Source organism: Ambystoma mexicanum, chromosome 12, assembly GCF_040938575.1.
Source record: "Ambystoma mexicanum isolate Mex_15411 chromosome 12, UKY_AmexF1_1, whole genome shotgun sequence".
NCBI classification, from domain to species: Eukaryota; Metazoa; Chordata; class Amphibia; order Caudata; family Ambystomatidae; genus Ambystoma; species Ambystoma mexicanum.
Genome location: NC_090936.1, coordinates 1,254,534,093 through 1,254,553,756, shown reverse-complemented (window position 1 = coordinate 1,254,553,756; position 19,664 = coordinate 1,254,534,093). Strand labels below are relative to the sequence as shown.

At 46.7% G+C, this 19,664-nt stretch overlaps 1 pseudogene; it reads left to right on the top strand.

Annotated features, from left to right (window-relative positions):
• The first annotated feature begins 445 nt into the window (after nt 1-445).
• Nucleotides 446-19,664, top strand: part of LOC138514436 (zinc finger protein 268-like) — a 37,314-nt pseudogene continuing 18,095 nt past the window's right edge.

The window sequence follows — 19,664 nt, the reverse complement described above, 5'->3', positions numbered from 1 at the left end:
GCATGCGCACAGTGTAGATAGCGCTTCTCCAGCAGCAGCATGCGCCTGTACCTGCTGTTCCGTTGCTGGGCTTGCGCATAGTAGAGACACTCCCTCCCCAGCTGCTATTGCGCATGCGCAGTATCCAGTTTTCGGCTTCTACGCATGCGCACAGTGTAGATAGCACTTCTCCAGCTGCAGCATGCGCCTGTACCTGCTGTTCCGTTGCTGGGCTTGCGCATAGTAGAGACACTCCCTCCCCAGCTGCTATTGCGCATGCGCAGTATCCAGTTTTCGGCTTCTACGCATGCGTACAGTGTAGATAGTACTTCTCCAGCTGCAGCATGCGCCTGTACCTGCTGTTCCGTTGCTGGGCTTGCGCAGAGTAGAGACACTCCCTCCCCAGCTGCTATTGCGCATGCGTATTATCCAGTTTCCCGCTTTTGCGCATGAGCACAGTGCAGACAGCGCTTCCCTCGTGTCTTGTCCTTTGCCTGCGGTGTCAGAGGCCCGGGTTCTCCTTCTCTGGGAATCGGAGGTAAGAGGTTTAATATCCCCCATTCTAGCGTTTATTCTTAGTTCTGGGCTAATATAACCCCTTCGTGTTCACCGAGGTTTATGATGGAGCGTGTCTGCCCCACATGCCTCTTACACATGTTCATACCACCAATTAATATTCCTTCAGTCGAGACCTTCCCCAAACAAACAATCAAAGATCTTGAAAAATGTAGCTTTAAAAACGCGGGTCATTAGAACATGAAACCACATGAGCTGGAACTGATAAAGAACTTGTACAGTGATGGAAATAGAGCATCCTTGCAAGTTTGTCTTCTCTAGGGAATGCTCTAACCCTGTCTAGCGACTCCCCTATGTCGGAGATAAATAAATTAAACAAGGCCGGGGCCAATGGACATCCCTGTTTCAGGCCTCTATCAGTGTGAATAGGGCTGGTCAGATACCTCAAGAGTTGGTAGATTCGTAAAGGGACCTGAGGGCGGCCAGTAAGTCAACCGGACAGTTCCAGACCTCCATTTTTGCCCACAGTAGTTGACGATCTACACTGTCAAAGGCCTTTCTCAGATCAACAAAGGCCAAGTATATTATTGTGCTGCTGTTAAAGGCCTTCCCTTCCAGAATGTTCAGCAAGAAAAGGTTCAGGTCAGTGTCCACTCCTTTGACAGAACCAGTTTGCCTGGGGTCCTTTCTCCCCACTGTCCTAGTCCAGGTCTGTAATTGCTTCAAAAATGAAGGTCAGCGGACAAAGTGATACTGGATACTAAAGATTATGATTAAGAATGCAGAAGACAATTGAGTGACGCAAGCATTTATGTGAAGCTAGATATGGATCCAACAGCCTCCATCAAAAGGAATCTAGATGAGTTACTAATTAAAGCAGAAGAATTAAGCTGGATCAAACATCATACAAGTTAATTCTTGACAAATAACCATCCACACATTCCACACTTCTATACTCTACCTAAAGTGCATAAAGACCCAAGCAAACCGCCAGGGAGACCTATTGTTGCCGGGATTAACAGCATACTCCAGCCACTATGCATATATATATAGACTATTTTTTTCAGCCCCTAGTACAAAAAACATGTACATATATGAAGGATACCACGCACTTCCTGCAAAATGTAATGGAGTTGAATATAATGCCAACCATATCCTATTCACGATTGATGTAAGAGGTTTATATACTTCAATACCGCACGACCAAGGAAGAGAAGCTGTGGAGTGGTTATTGCTAAGGGAAGGGGACATCCCAGCGCAGAAAGAATGTATTCTTACGGTACTGCAATTCATAGGAGAGAATTCCTATTTTCACTACAGAGAACAGTTCTACTTGCAAATAGCAGGTACCTCTATGGGTGCCACCATGGCACCGGCTTGCGCTAACTCATTTATGCATAGGTTTGAGAGAGACCATGTCCTAAATCGCCCCATATGACAACAACAAATAGGACTGTGGATCCGTTATATAGACAATATCTTTGGAATATGGACAAATACAGAAGAAAGTTTACAGGAATTCTTTCTTTACCTCAATACAATAGATCAGAAGATACAATTTACTTTTGGACAGTCAAACAGAACAATACACTTCCTAGATAACATTACAGCAACTGATATGGGATACAAGACCAACATCTATCGGAAGCCAACCCGACAGGAACATTCTTCTCCACAGGCTTAGCTTTCACCAGCTAAGCCTTATCAAAAAGATACGACGTCCATTCATCGCTGTTTTTTTTTCTTTGCAGCATTTTTTGCCGCAGATTGTTTACCGCAAAACAACCCATTGAAAAATATGGGGGGTGGCTAGAAGGATATAAGGTTTCTGGGTGTTTCGGGGCTAGAATTCAAATCAGTGATAAGAGGGATTTGGTGGGGGGGGTCACCCACCTAAAGGAAAAAAATAATTCGATGAGTTTTTGAAGCAAAAAAACTTGCGATGGAATGACATGGAACCATCAAAAATGTGCCCTATAGCCTACGGGTGAAAAGAATTGTTAGCAAACCTGCAGACTATAATGAAGAATTGATAAGAATGGGTGATACATTTCTGAACCGCGGATACTCCACAACAGAGGTAGAGTTGGCAGGGACACGGATGGCAACCCAGAAAAGAGAAGATCTACTGTAGATGAAAGAAAACCCTGATATAGAGCCACCATTGGTGTTTGTGTCAAAATACTCTAAACAAAGCCACCGAATAAAGAACATTATAAAGAAAAATTGGAGGACGGTAGTATGAGACCAACGGGTTGAACATTTGTTCAAAGAGCTCCGTACCTTTGCTTACATAAGAAGTCAAAATCTCATGGATAAGCTTGTTGAAACTACACAAGCAGTAGTAAGAAAAGACACAGAATGCACTGCGACATATCCTTGTTTGAACTGTAGCAACTGTGGGTACATATTGAAAGGTAATACCATCAATCATCCCCACACTGGGGAACGGATCAGACTGCGTAATTTTGCTACACCTGATATACAGAGTATAATTTACGTGTTTAAATGCCTGTGTGGCTTACACTATGTGGGTCAGTCCAAAAGAACAGCAAAAGTGAGATGGAACGAACACAGGTCCTGTATTCGAAACCATAATGTTAATTCAGCAGTGGTTCGACACTGGGATGAGAAGAAACATAACCTGGCACAGATCTGGTTTCTAATTCTAGAAGTGGCGTCGAGACGAGATCCCCATGAAAATACACAGAGAAGGTTGGACCAAAGAGAATCCTTCTGGATTGATAAACTCAGAACTTTGACACCAAAAGGCCTCAATGAGGAAATACATTGTTTGCTTTTTGAAACTGAATAACAATAAGAAGGTCATCATGATACATAGGAGGGCTGCTTGCAATATTTAAGTATATATATATATATATATATATATATATAATTGATCAATAGCACTAAGGTAACATCTGCTCTTAGTCTGCGTGATAGAGAGTTACCTAGTCAAATAGGCATATGCAAAGATAAAGGTAAAGGTTCTTTAATACCAGTTGACTACATAACTTAGGAGGTGATATCCAAGCATTGTCCTCAATAGTAATATGCTTGCTACTTGAGACCGTACTTATGATTATTTTTTGGTTGGAACCAGATCCCACGGATATGTACTAACACGGGAGCGATCAAATAATGTTGGCAGTGCGGGATGTACCCTGACACTTCAGGTATTCCATTATGAATATAGATATTTGATGAATATAAACACGGATTGCACCTCAACAACAATGTATGTACATGGTAGCGAACAAATAAGGTTGGCAGTGCGTTATTAACCCTTATACCTGAGGTTTTACATTATGAGTACAGAAATGTGGTTAACATTGACACGGATTGTACATTTTTAACATTCGTTACATCCACTCTGTAACGGAGCATGTGTAAGCAACAGTATTAATATGCCCCGCCTACTCGGCTGGTTATGCATAACATGGGAGGAGTAGTTAACAGATCTCCTGAGCAATGAACGCTAATATGGTGTGTAGCAGATCAATCTGTGACGGAATTTGAAATACAATTATGGCAATCTGAATTACAGTTAACATCGCGGGCAGCGCAACATAGATTTTACTAAATAGCAAACCAAAGCTAATGCATGATAGCCATGGAGACCGTTTGTCCCGCCCTCCCATTGCTATGGGAAGGTGGGGCGCGAGGCGTGAGCTCGGAAGCTGCTTGCAGCTGATGGGCGGCGCCGGGTTGGTCTCTATGGCAACATATAAAGCTTCTGAGGGCTGCGCGTTTACGCGGGTGTCCTCGGAGTGCGCTGTAACAGATATGTGCTGCTCAGGTAAGCAGAAAGATTGGGAACAATACAGATGGTTCACATACAATAATTACACACACAGGAGAGACTCTGACAACAATGTTTATTTCAGGCAACCTCGCTCACCACGAGACGCAGATTACGGGAAGAACAATTGTGTAGAACTCTAGTTGCAAGACTCAGACACAATGGGATGATTTAGGCTGCCCACAAGCAGAGAAACATACATGCAGAAGCTAGTTGTAGCTATGATGATGAGACCTAGGACTTTCGTCATTTTATTTTCATTGTTTGTTATTCCTTTGAACACGGGATACATTTGAACACATTTCTGGTATGTACCTTTACATATGTTTTGTGCATGTTCTTGAAAATGTTTAATTGTTTTGGTGAATTTAATGAAAATATGTTGATTATATAGCCCGGATGATGGTGTTGTACACCAAAATGCATTGGCTGAATTGTGTTAAATATAGACCAGAGTCTTTCTTCTTGCCTCAAGATGTGTGAATTAAACACTGTTTGAGACTTTTAAACGAAGGATTCTGTCCTTTTTTGATGGATTGAATATATTGGCACATTAAGTGTGAACATTCCTAAACAAAAAGAAGAAAATTAAGAAAACTAAAAAGTGGAACAAAAATTTAACTTTTTTGACGAAATACAAAGGAATAGAAAAACTCATATATTGAGCAGTTTGAGAGCATCAGATGTAATTAGGTGGTTTCCACCTGTTTTTTTCCTGTTCACTGTCTGTTGTGGTCCTTGTGTCATGGGACCATATATGTCTGATAGCTCCTAGTACCTAATAGTATAAGAGAGAACGTGATACAGATGATACCTGCGAGGCTAAGAACCTTGGCGTCATCTTTGACTCCACGCTTTCCTTCTCGGCCCATATCTCTGATGTCTCTAAAAAGTCAAACTTCCGACTGCACCTTCTCAGAGGTATTCTGCCTTTCCTCTCCTTCCCCCAGAAGCTCATGGTATCCCAAGCTCTGGTTCTCTCTAGCTTGAACTATTGTAACAGCCTCTTTCTAAATCTACCTGCCTCTACTCTCCGCCCTCTACAACTTATCCAGAACAGGACTGCGAGACTTGTCCTTGGCCTCAAGCCCTGGGATCGTATCTCTCCAGCTTTGAAATCTCTCCATTGGCTTCCAGTGGATGCAAGGATTAAATTCAAAACCCTTTGCATTGTCCACAAGGCTTTCTGGGGCCTGGGTCCAAAATCCCTTCAGCTATCCCTCCGCAAATACCTCCCCTCTCGAGCTCTTCGCTCCTCTACCTCTAACTCCATCAGGGTTAGTCATTTTTCAAAGAAACGAGCTGGGGGTAGATCTCTATCTTCAGCTGGGGCCTCCCTCTGGAACAGCCTCACTGCCACTCTAAAACTTGAGGAGAACCATCTCCGGTTCCGGAAGCACATCAAACCTTCCTCTTTGCTTCTGCCTTCGCTCCCCTTCTCCCCTGCTGATGTGCTCTCTTGGCACTGTGCACCTGGCCACCCTCTGTCCCCTGGGCCCATATACCTGCTCACCCTGCCACCTTCCTGCACTGCCTCCTGGCCACCCCTTTCACCGGGGACTGTATCTGTACCCATACAGTCCCCCCCTCCATTTTTCATCTTTTTCTGCACTTATTCAGACTTACCCAGTCTGCTGCCTTAAACACAGCATTTGCCACTTGCTGGCTGCACTACCACAGTTTGCCTCCATTTTCTATTTATTTTTATTTATTTGTGCTCCTCGGCTTCTGCACTTTCCATTCTCCCCTTCCATGCACTTTTCCCTTTTCCCTTTCCCATGCACTTGTGCGTTCTCAATGTCACTGGGCCTTGTAAGATCGTTTTTATGTTGTGCTGTGTTCTCCCTTGTTCCCTTCCCTTGTCTAGTCGCGCCCTGAAACACTTGTGTACGAGCGCAATACAAATAAAATATCATATCATATCATACATGGAAAAATTCAACTTCACAACATATAAAAGTAGTGCCCACCTCTACCCTTCTTTCCATACTCCTGCCCCCACTTTGCCACATTTCAAGGGCCTGGAACCCCCTTTATTGCGCCCATAGGTGGGTGCAGCTTATTTATCATTTACCAGTGTAACTACTTGATTCGCTTGTTATTATTGACAAATATTCCCAGCTACATATTTTCATCTACAACTTGGATGCGCTCTTTTCCAATTCTCCACCCAAACTAGCAAGAGCTTATCTTTTATTATGGAGCAACATATGTATTTATATGTATTTCCCATTTATTGTCAGCACTATAAGTAGACCCCGTATTCTGCAGCCACTGTAGGCGGATCTGGGTCTAGTCCATTAGAACTATATCTGCTGCATCACGTGGCAGGAAAGCGATCCCAGCTGTGGCGGAAATGCTGTGTAGCCTCCAGTCCGCCAGGTAAATATTAAATAACAGGGTGGCTAAGACACTCCCCTGTTTTACCCCTGAGTCCATCTCAAGATTCCCAGTCCACATTCCATCTAAATTCAAACGCACCCGAGTACAATATAGTAGCAGGTCCCTTAATGGTTTGCTGCCATTTTAGCCCAAAGGCACTCTCGAATGCGGATCTAAAAACTCTGTAAGGGACACAGAGTGGGTTTTGTTCTCATAATCTGGTTCTCTGTCCTATAAAGTTGAAAATTATAATGTTTGTTTATTTGGATAAACCCTTGTTAAATCCAATCGGACACTGGAGTAATACTTATTCTCTTTCCTCCTACTCATTTAATTTGGCAATTAAAATAGATGCAATAATATTTCTGGTAATGTCCAAAAGTGCTATCAGATGCTACATTGCAGGGTTCAGCAGCTCTCCCTTTTCATGTATAGGGACTTGCATACTCGCTCGCTATCAGCTGGTACATTGCAGTGTTCAGCCACTCTCCCTTTTCTTGTATGGGGACTTGTATACTCTCTCGCTATCAGATGGTAGTTTGCATGGTTCAGCCGCTCCACCTTTTCTTGTATAGGGACTTGTATACTCTCTCGCTATCAGATGGTTGATTGCAGGGTTCAGCCGCTCTCCCTTTTCTTGTATATGCACTTGTATACTCTCTCACTATCAGATGGTAGTTTTCAGGCTTCAGTCGCTCTCCCTTTTCTTTTATAGGGACTTGTATGCTCTCTCGATATCAGATTATAGTTTGCAGTGTTCAGCCGCTCTCCCTTTACTTGTATGGGGACTTGTATACTCTCTCGTTGTCAGATGGTAGTTTGCATTGTTCAGCCACTCTCCCTTTTCTTGTATACGGACTTGTATACTCTCTCGATATCAGATGGTAGTTTGCATGGTTCAGCCGCACCACCTTTTCATGTATAGGAACTTGTATACTCTCTCGATATCAGATGATAGTTTGCATGGTTCAGCCGCTCTCCCTTTTCATGTATAGGGACTTGTATTCTCTCTCGATATCAGATGATAGTTTGCATGGTTCAGCCGCTCTCCCTTTTCATGTATAGGAACTTGTATACTCTCTGGATATCAGATGATAGTTTGCATGGTTCAGCCGCTCTCCCTTTTCATGTATAGGGACTTGTATTCTCTCTTGATATCAGATGATAGTTTGCATGGTTCAGCCGCTCTCCCTTTTCATGTATAGGAACTTGTATACTCTCTCGATATCAGATGATAGTTTGCATGGTTCAGCCGCTCTCCCTTTTCATGTATAGGGACTTGTATTCTCTCTTGATATCAGATGATAGTTTGCATGGTTCAGCCGCTCTCCCTTTTCATGTATAGGAACTTGTATACTCTCTCGCTATTAGATGGTATATTACATGATTCAGCAGCTCTCCCTTTTCATGTATAGGGACTTGTATACTCGCTCGCTATCAGCTGGTACATTGCAGTGTTCAGCCACTCTCCCTTTTCTTGTATAGGGACTTGCATACTCTCTCGCTATCAGATGGTACATTGCATCCTCTGTTCTATTTTTACTTGCCTGCTTTTTTAAATTTACTATTATTTGGGAGGAACTGGCCCAAGATCTGCATTATTTTTAAAAATAGTCACAATATGAAGGGGAAAAGGAGCATCAGAGAGGGAGCAATGTGCCAGATGAGGAGTGATGGAAAGGAAAGCAGAGGGAGAGCATTGGGCCAGAAGGGGAAGTGGTGGGCAAGAGGGCAGAGAGGGACCGGTGGACCAGAGGTGGGGCGGTGGGCCTGAACATGGAGTGGTGGGCTAGAGTGCAGAGAGGGAACGGTGGGCCAGAGGTGGGGCGGTGGGCCTGAACATGGAGTGGTAGGCTAGAGTGCAGAGAGGGAACGGTGGGCCAGAGGTGGGGCGGTGGGCCTGAACATGGAGTGGTAGGCTAGAGTGCAGAGAGGGAACGGTGGGCCAGAGGTGGGGCGGTGGGCCTGAACATGGAGTGGTAGGCTAGAGTGCAGAGAGGGAACAGTGGGCCAGAGGTGGGGCTGTGGGCCTGAACATGGAGTGGTAGGCTAGAGTGCAGAGAGGGAACGGTGGGCCAAAGGTGGGGCGGTGGGCCTGAACATGGAGTGGTGGGCTAGAGTGCAGAGAGGGAACGGTGGGCCAGAGGTGGGGCGGTGGGCCTGAACATGGAGTGGTAGGCTAGAGTGCAGAGAGGGAACGGTGGGCCAGAGGTGGGGCGGTGGGCCTGAACATGGAGTGGTAGGCTAGAGTGCAGAGAGGGAACGGTGGGCCAGAGGTGGGGCGGTGGGCCTGAACATGGAGTGGTAGGCTAGAGTGCAGAGAGGGAACGGTGGGCCAGAGGTGGGGCGGTGGGCCTGAACATGGAGTGGTAGGCTAGAGTGCAGAGAGGGAACGGTGGGCCAGAGGTGGGGCGGTGGGCCTGAACATGGAGTGGTAGGCTAGAGTGCAGAGAGGGAACGGTGGGCCAGAGGTGGGGCGGTGGGCCTGAACATGGAGTGGTGGGCTAGAGTGCAGAGAGGGAACGGTGGGCCAGAGGTGGGGCGGTGGGCCTGAACATGGAGTGGTGGGCTAGAGTGCAGAGAGGGAACGGTGGGCCAGAGGTGGGGCGGTGGGCCTGAACATGGAGTGGTGGGCTAGAGTGCAGAGAGGGACCGGTGGGCCAGAGGTGGGGCGGTGGGCCTGAACATGGAGTGGTGGGCTAGAGTGCAGAGAGGGAACGGTGGGCCAGAGGTGGGGCGGTGGGCCTGAACATGGAGTGGTGGGCTAGAGTGCAGAGAGGGACCGGTGGGCCAGAGGTGGGGCGGTGGGCCTGAACATGGAGTGGTGGGCTAGAAGGGGATAAGTGGACCAGAAAGCACAGGGAGTGGTTTGCCAGAAATAGATTGAGAGAAGGATGGGGGAAGAGGAATAGCAGAAATGATGCAGGATTGTAGACTCCAGGAGGAACAGGCGGGTGCAGCGTGTCAGTTAGGAACATGGGAGTGTGCAGGGACTGGGGAGTGCAAATTGTGACTTGGCTGTGCGACCGATCACAGACCAGCTACAGAGTGAGAGGTTTGGGAGTGTAACAGGGAATTGGTGAGTGTGAGGGTTGTTGATGAGTCAGGCGTGTGGTTCTTGCCGGATTGTCGAATGGAGAAGGAGTATAATTTCACTATTATAACTAATAATGATCAAGTAATGTTAATAATATTAAAAATGCATGCACATTCAACCAGAAAGGTAGAGCAAAGCCAGCACTGTTTTGTCAAGCCTGGGGCATTATCATGCCGCTGAGATTGCAGATACCCTAGCCAAGGCACCAAGCACCAAGATTTACACTAGCTCCCCGGTGACAGCCGCTAAACTATGGAACGCTCTGCCACATAACCTGAGAGCAGACCAACCCTTCTCACACTTCAGAAGGAACGTCATCAAACACATGAACTCCAACAACCTGTAGTCACCCCAATAGAACCTTAGGTATCCTTAGCCCATCTGGCTTGCACATTTGTATTATTAGAAATCTATCAACAATTGTATATAATTTTATCACTGCTTTTAAACCAACTGTATCTTGTATATTCTTCCTCTGTTATTTACTTGCATATACCTGCAAGTATGCAAAATGTACATGTATGTAACATTGTAAATGCTAGATTCCTGTAACATTGTAAGCTTCGCCTACTCTTTCTTGCTGCACCCGGTTACCTCTGGGTCTGGCGCGCATTATAAATTAATAAACAAACAAACAATGAGAACCTGGACTTGCTCGCCATAACCGAAACCTGGCTTCACGAGGCAGCAGGACCCGCCCTCATGATAGCTGTACCAGATGGTTACCTGATACTCAGAGCTGATAGACCAAACACCAGAGGCGGTGGCCTAGCCATTATCCCAAAAACTAACCTACCTATCAGACTGACTACCTCTCCCTCATACCAATCTTGTGAAATACTCACAGCTAAACTCCCTCTAACCAATAACCATACTCTCGCAATCCACCTAGTATACAGACCATCAGGACCATTAGTAACTTTCGAGGACGACCTTGCTTGCCTCCTATACAATAACACCAAAGACCATTCACAAATCCTGCTGTTGGGAGACTTCAATCTTGGCTTTAATGACACTGATGACAAACATGCCCAATCAGTCGCTGCACTACTGAAGGATCATGGGCTAAAACAAAAAGCCCTCACCCCTACCCACATCAAAGGAAGGACCCTAGATTGGGTTGCCGACCTGAACTGTAATATTACCATCACTAACATTACCCCGCAATCTTGGACTGTCCATTATCTAATTATCTTCTCTGCGACACTAGACCTCATCTGCCCTAAAACTATTGTTATGGCACCTCCAATGCCGACCAGAAGCAAAAAGGACATTACAGCAGAAAAACTACTCCCACACTTTCTTCCTGCCATCAACAACATATCCAGCAATACGGACCCCACTACACTAGTGGAGCTCTTTAACGGCGCCATGACAAAGGCCCTGGACACTATTGCACCTGTCAAAATCCGCAAAGGCAAACAGAAATCTCACCTTAATGTTTGGTTCACGCCCCAACTTAAAGAATTAAGACTGCAAAAAAGAAAGCTTCAATCACACAGATACTCACGGTGGGCAGGGGGGGCACACAGATACTCACGGGGGGCAGGGGGGGCACACAGATACTCATGGGGGGCAGGGGGGGCACACAGATACTCACAGGGGGCAGGGGGGGCACACAGATACTCACGGGGGGCAGGGGGGGCACACAGATGCCGTATTTATGTATTATGTATGTACGTATTTACTCTGCAACTAAGATTTAAGTATACTTGTAATGTTGCGCCCAGCTACCTGAGGGTTTGGTGCGCTTTATCAAACAAACAAACAAACAAACAAGCATCTAGCACTCTTCCTATTAAATTGATACAAAAGTGAAAATAATGACAACCTGCCTCTCTTGTACCCTCACAAACTGCCTTTTTCTTGCAACCTGTCAATCTTACACTCCACTCAATAGAAAATGTGTTGCAAAAATGCCACAAATTGCTTTTTATGCTGCAAACTATTCAATTCCATGCTGCAATATCCTAGAAAGTCTGACTATTCAGCTGCTCTCCCTTTTAATGTATAGGGACTTGTATACTTTCTCTCTGTGATTCAGGGATTAAGACAGATCTTGTTATTGCTCAAAAGAGTAAAATGTGGGCTAAAAGTGGAGCTTGTTCTTTCAACACTGCATTTGCCAACCCGTTGGGTCCAGGCACTCGTGATGCCTTCATTTTCGTTATTACTTTGCAATGGGCAACAGGCCTTTTATGCCTCTTATGGCAAATAGATCTTGCCTTCGCAAGAAAAACTAATATGTATTACAGGTAAAATGTACTACATACAACCGCGGTCAGGAACGATCAAAAATCATTCAAAGAACATGACAAAATTGCTATGTTGTGTGAGTGACACTTGTTTCAGAGTACTTTAGAAATATTCTTCACTGATTGGACAGCCAAGATTGCTCTATAGGTGATTTGATACAATACCTAGCTCTATTGGCCTATCCTAACCCTCGTGACTGTTCTAATTTTTTTATTTTCCTAAAATGCTAGGAAAATAAGTATGCATAATTCTTCCGTTTGCTCTATGAACACCTAGACACAAAACACAGCAGAAGCTGAACAGTAAGAAACAATTCCTTCGATCACTGTGCGCTGGTTCTTTCAGGAAGGCTCTGTTTCAGAGGCCTCTCCATGGCTTGCTCTTTCATCCATGCAGATAAACATTTAAAGAAGAGTTCCTGTATTTGTCAAGTAATCTGACCTTTGCACTGCATAAATGATACGCAGGCAAAGAATAAAGCTGTCATATTTGCAAGATTTTAATGCATAAAAAGATCTGGCACAGCACTTATCTGTAGGCCGGCATCTATTGCAGGAGACAGCAGTAGGGAGGTGCATCAGAAATATCCTGAATATCCACAATATCGTAACAGTGAGACCGAGATAGTTTTGGGGGACTGAAGTGGCTTGCTGGGTGAAGGCACAAATGCCGCCTGGAATGCCGTTTGATGGTGTTTGGGTCCATATCAGCCCAATTCAAGTATCCACGTGACCAGAAGCGTGAGTATTTAAAAACAGGAAGCCCGGTTACTCACCACTTCACAGCTGTGCTTTGCATCCTGTTTGGTGTCACGTATCTCTTTGGACTTCTGGCTACTCTTGGAATCGACCCTGGCTGTTCTACGGACTCCTCTTGGATCTACCCTCTGGCTTTGTTACCTTGGACGTGTTTTGGCTTTTGATCACGGACTATTATTTGGATTGCCTCCCGGATTCTCCATCTTGCATCTGGTTCCTTTTGAACTTCCTGTTTCATAGCTCCATAGCTGACTACCACGCTAACATCATCAGGTGGAAAGTGGACTACCACTCCCTCTGGAGTATAACGGTCCACGTGGGTCCCGGATCTCTCTCTTATGTTCATTACCTCCTCATTGACCCCCCCTTGGTAAGACCTTTTGCATTGTTTCTGGCACTGTGGTTACTGTTAGTTGCTTGGTACTTAACCCGTGTTTTCTTGCGGCAGCTTGGGGTCCCAGAGTTTCGCGGTCCCGGATTTGAACAACTCCGCCTGTGGCCTCAACGGTTGCACAGAGAGTGACTTTGGGTTCTCTCTGTGCGGCATTTGGGGACGGAGGCCTCTTCTGCCTACATGACACTCAAGTCTCAACACTGCCTTAATGCCAGTAAGACTGATTCTCCTCATTGGCACACCTGCCCCCTCCTTTCCTGTCACTCTCTGGCCGGCCGCCCTTTGCCCTCTTCCTGCTCCCACCTACGAGGCTGAGAATCTCAAGGTCATCTTCGACTCCACACTCACCTGTTCTCCTCACATCTCTGATTCCCTAAAAAGTCAAACTACCAACTCCACCTCCTCAGAGGTATTCCTCCTTTCCTCTCCTTCCCCCAGAAGCTTACTGTCTCTAGATCTCTGGTTCTCTCTAGGCTGGACTACTGCAACAGCCACTTTCTAAATCTGCCTGCTTCTACTCTCTGCCCTCTGCAACTCATCCAGAACAGGACTGCAATACTTGTCCTTGGCCTCAAGCCCAGGGATCATATCGCTCCGGCACTGAAATCTCTGCATTGGCACCCAGTGGCTGCAAGGATTAAGTTCAAGACCCACTGCATTGTCCACAAGGTCTTCTGTGGCCTGGGTACTCAATACATCCAACTCTCTTTTCGTAAATACCTTCGTACTCAAGCTCTTCTGCCCTGCACCTCCAACTCCCTCAGGGTCAGTTGCTTCTCCAAGCAACAAGTTGGTGGTAGAACTCTTTCTTTGGCTGGGGCCTCCCTCCGGAACAGCCTCCCTGCCTCTCTGAAACATGAGGAGAACCATCTCTGGTTCTGGAAGCACCTCAAGACCTTCCTCTTTGCTTCTGCCTTCTCTCCTCCTCTCCCCTGTTGATTTTCTGTCTGATAGTGCACTGCTCACCTGGCTACCGTCAGATTTTGGCCCAGGTCCCTGCCCACCCAGTTGCACACCCGCACTGCCTCCCGGCAACCCTTGCACTTGGGTCTGTATGTGTAACCCTACAGTCCCCCTACCTGCACTTTTGGACACCTGCTGTCTGCACTTACCCTTGCACCTGCCACCTGCTGGCCGCACTTGTTATTGCTTTGATCCCATGTACAGCACTGCCCCCTCCCCTGCACTTGCTTGATCTCAATGTCACTTGACCTAGTAAGATTGTTGTCTCTGTCTTCCCTCTGTTCCCCCTTCCTTGCCGCGTTGCACATTGAAACACTTGTGTATATGCGCGTTACAAATGCCATATCATATCACATTCACGTGCATCTGTGACCTCCCTTCCGTACTCCCTGGGTGGTGTCTGTGGCAGGGCGTTACAACTGCGATAGCCCACTATAGTTAGTGCGATTGCTAGGTAGTAGCTATAGTGCTGGCACATGCCTCTGTGACCCCCCATTCCCTATTCCTAGGGGGTGTCTGTGGAGGCGTGTTTCAGTTGCTATAGCCCAATATAGTTAGTGCGATTGCTAAGGCGTAGTATAGTGCGGGCACATGTCTCTGTGACCCCCCATTACCGGCTCGTAGGGGGTGTCTGTGGAGGCGTGCTTCAGTTGCTATAGCCCAATATAGTTAGTGTGATTGCTAGGTAGTAGCTGTAGTGCATGCACGTGCCTCTGTGACTTCCCTTTGGTATTCCTGGTGGGTGTCTGTGGAGGCATGTTTCAGTTGCTGTAGCCCACTATCGTTAGTGCGATTGCTAAGGCGTAGTATAGTGCTGGCACATGTCTCTGGGACCCCCCATTACCGGCTCGTAGGTGGTGTCTGTGGAGGCATGTTTCAGTTGCTGTAGCCCACTATAGTTAGTGCGATTGCTAGGTAGTAGCTATAGTGCTGGCACATGCCTCTGTGACCCCCCCATTCCCTATTCCTAGGGGGTGTCTGTGGAGGCGTGTTTCAGTTGCTATAGCCCAATATAGTTAGTGCGATTGCTAAGGCGTAGTATAGTGCGGGCACATGTCTCTGTGACCCCCCATTACCGGCTCGTAGGGGGTGTCTGTGGAGGCGTGCTTCAGTTGCTATAGCCCAATATAGTTAGTGTGATTGCTAGGTAGTAGCTGTAGTGCATGCACGTGCCTCTGTGACTTCCCTTTGGTATTCCTGGTGGGTGTCTGTGGAGGCATGTTTCAGTTGCTGTAGCCCACTATCGTTAGTGCGATTGCTAAGGCATAGTATAGTGCGGGCACATGTCTCTGTGACCCCCCATTACCGGCTCGAAGTGGGTATCTGTGGAGGCATGTTGCTATAGCCCACTATCGTTAGTGCGATTGCTAAGGCGTAGTATAGTGCTGGCACATGTCTCTGGGACCCCCCATTACCGGCTCGTAGGTGGTGTCTGTGGAGGCATGTTTCAGTTGCTGTAGCCCACTATCGTTAGTGCGATTGCTAAGGCGTAGTATATTGCTGGCACATGTCTCTATGACCCCCCATTACCGGCTCATAGGGGGTGTCTATGGAGGCATGTTTCAGTTGCTATAGCCCACTATCGTTAGTGCGATTGCTAGGTAGTAGCTGTAGTGCATGCACGTGCCTCTGTGACTTCCCTTTGGTATTCCTGGTGGGTGTCTGTGGAGGCATGTTTCAGTTGCTGTAGCCCACTATCGTTAGTGCGATTGCTAAGGCGTAGTATAGTGCGGGCACATGTCTCTGTGACCCCCATTACCGGCTCGTAGGTGGTGTCTGTGGAGGCATGTTTCAGTTGCTGTAGCCCACTATCGTTAGTGCGATTGCTAAGGCGTAGTATAGTGCTGGCACATGTCTCTGTGACCCCCATTACCGGCTCCTAGGTGGTGTCTGTGGAGGCATGTTTCAGTTGCTGTAGCCCACTATCGTTAGTGCGATTGCTAAGGCGTAGTATAGTGCTGGCACATGTCTCTGTGACCCCCCATTACCGGCTCGTAGGGGGTGTCTGTGGAGGCATGTTTCAGTTGCTGTAGCCCACTATCGTTAGTGCGATTGCTAAGGCGTAGTATAGTGCGGGCACATGTCTCTGTGACCCCCCATTACCGGCTCGTAGGGGGTGACTATGGAGGCATGTTTCAGTTGCTATAGCCCATTATCGTTAGTGCGATTGCTAAGGCGTAGTATAGTGCTGGCACATGTCTCTGTGACCCCACATTACCGGCTCGTAGGTGGTGTCTGTGGAGGCATGTTTCAGTTGCTGTAGCCCACTATCGTTAGTGTGATTGCTAAGGCATAGTATAGTGCTGGCACATGTCTGTGTGACCCCCCATTACCGGCTCGTAGGGGGTGTCTGTGGAGGCATGTTTCAGTTGCTATAGTCCAATATAGTTAGTGTGATTGCTAGGTAGTAGCTGTAGTGCATGCAAGTGCCTCTGTGACTTCCCTTTGGTATTCCTGGTGGGTGTCTATGGAGGCATGTTTCAGTTGCTATAGCCCACTATCGTTAGTGCGATTGTTAAGGCGTAGTATAGTGCTGGCACATGTCTCTGTGACCCCCCATTACCGGCTCGTAGGTGGTGTCTGTGGAGGCATGTTTCAGTTGCTGTAGCCCACTATCGTTAGTGCGATTGCTAAGGCGTAGTATAGTGCTGGCACATGTCTGTGTGACCCCCCATTACCGGCTCGTAGGGGGTGTGTGTGGAGGCATGTTTCAGTTGCTATAGTCCAATATAGTTAGTGCGATTGCTAGGTAGTAGCTGTAGTGCATGCACGGGCCTCTGTGACTTCCCTTTGGTATTCCTGGTGGATGTCTGTGGAGGCATGTTTCAGTTGCTATAGCTCACTATAGTTAGTGCGATTTCTAAGGAGTAGCTATAGTGCGGGCACATACACTATTTCACACCTGCTTGTTCTTTCTTCTTGGCACATTCTTCATCGTCCCTGTCCATGATGACCGCATGGCAGTGTGCCCTTGGAAAAGACTTTGTACTCTACACATGACCAAATGTAACAGGCACTCAGCCATAAGAGGCAGCATTTCTTGAGGTATAAACAACTTGGGTGTGCTATTCGCGTGAGTTATCAAGGAACAATTGTATCAGCCCTGATTTGCCCCCCATTTCCGCATGTGATTATCGGACATGTTGTCCGATTCAGGGTGGTGCACATCAGCGACAGTATTGAAAATCACCCCTTTGTATTTGTTATTCTCTCTCTTCCTCAGTGTCCCTCATAGCAGTGTGTGTTATCCCTAAATGTGTGTCATTTTCAGAGACAATATCGCAGACATCCTGAAACCCCCTTTATATGTCACCACTGTATAAAATAACCACACAAACACAATAAACAACCTGCAATAAAAAAAATGACCTATACAAGAGAACATATATATTACACACTTCTGTAGTATTAATCCTGCAGCGGGAGAGGAAAAACAGACATTCACGCAAACAAACGCAAATCCTTCATCATAGAAAGGTATCGGGATCAGCTGCAATATCAAAAAGGGTCTGTGATACACTATTCACTTTAATATTATACAAAAAAGGCAACTGGGTCAAAAAGAGAATGTGGTGCAGATCAACCTTTAATGGGTCACTAGGGGACTTGATGCAAGATGTACTTTAATCTTGGTCAGAAAGGCTATCCGTTCTGTGAGAAGGTGGAACGGTGTTGGGTGAGTTCCGAGTGTCTGATATGTGGACCCATTTCCGCAACTCCTTTACCTTAACAACAAAGGGGGTCGCATACACAACTGTAACAGGGCCCTGGAACCTCTGATGGTTCCAGAAGTGAACAAAGTTTCGTACATAAATATTCTCGCTGTGAAATAGCTGCACTGGTAGCAAGTTCAATTCATCAGTTGCCGATGCTGCAGCTGTGCCTTCTCTTCTAGTAGCAATCTGCCGAGACAAAACCTTTTTACATTGTATTAATTAACGCGACTACCCCTGAAACTCCTCCTCCAAATCCCCTGCTGCAATATGAGCATCTGATGCTGTGTGTGTAGGAGTAAGAGGCGTGTGCATCCTTCTCTCCATCACTATCATGCAGGGACACGTGGTGGTCTTTGCTGGGCTGTGTTCTCAAGCTAAATAAAGCCAAAGGCAGAAGTTGCACCCAGTTCCTCCCTAATGTTCCACATAATTTAGATAATTTACTAAAAATCTGTTAATCTTTTCTACGTCATTGTCTTGAGCGTAGTATATTGATCAGCACTTGTGCCTGATCTCCAATAGAAATGCTGTCTCCTTAATTCATTAAAAAAGTGAGTTCCATTATCAGATTAAGGACTCACACATACCCCAGCGCGGAAATACCTTGCGTACCAAAAATGTTGCAGATTTTGCATTTGGTTTGCACAGGGGCTGGCCTCAATCCAATGGGAGAACGGGCATACTACAACAATAAGATAATGGTCATTACTACACCTGTTAGACATACCCACATAGTTAATGTGAAGCTCCCAGAATTGCCCATTGGGGTGGGGCAATGTGCTTCGCAACGCCTGAGCATCTGGCCAGTATTGTACAGATGACACGTGGTGCAATTTGCCACAAACCTGTTAAGGAATTCTTGCAGATTGGGGACAAACCAGTCCTCCTGGATGTTGGCAGCAAAAGATGCTGTTTAGAAATATGCATTGGGTAGTGCAACTCCCAAGGCATTTCCACCTTACCTATAATATTTTGTCTCCAAATCAAATCCATCGGTTACTGTGAACAGCCCCTCTTCAGATCCTTCTCCTCCTGGGGTGCTTGTCCCTGCACCTCAATTATTTGTGTAATCGGCACTGCTGAGTAAGGGATAGTTCACTCTAATTGTTGGTTGCTCACCTCAGGCTACTCAGTGACATCTCTGGGTCCCTGTGATATGCTGCTTCTTTGGCAGCCTTGCCTGCTGCATCACTGCCAAGAGAGACACGGGGCCTCATTACGACCCTGGCGCTAATGGGTTAACGGCACCGCAAAAGGCTGCGGCGCCGTTAACCTATTAGCGCCTAATTACGAGGTCCCTTTGCGGGACCCGACCTTAACGGCTGGTGTAGACCAGCCGTTAAAGTAGGGACCCGCAAAGGGACCTTGGTGCTAAGAGTACGGTACCGCAATTTGCGGCACCGTACTTAGCGCCTTCACCAGTCCCATTGAGCCCTATGGGGCAAAAATGGGAATGGGGAAGGGCCATGGAGGAAGGGGGAATTACCGCCCCGCCAACCTTGTAATGGGGTGGTAATTCCCCCTTTCTCCATGGCGGAGTCGGTAACTTACCGGCATGGAGCAGCACCATGGTCTTCCGCCAGGGTCGTAATGAGGCCCAGTGTCTGTATTCTGGGTGTGAGCGGCGCATGTAACCACTGCTACTAGTGTTGGGCGGAACAAGGATTGAATCAATCTTTCTAATAATGCTGTATGCTGTACAGGCCATCTGATTTCAAAACCCCCTTCTCTTCCCTCTGGACAGGCCTGAACGTACGGTAGGGGTTACGTACAATGAAACCGAATAGTCACCAAGCATCCT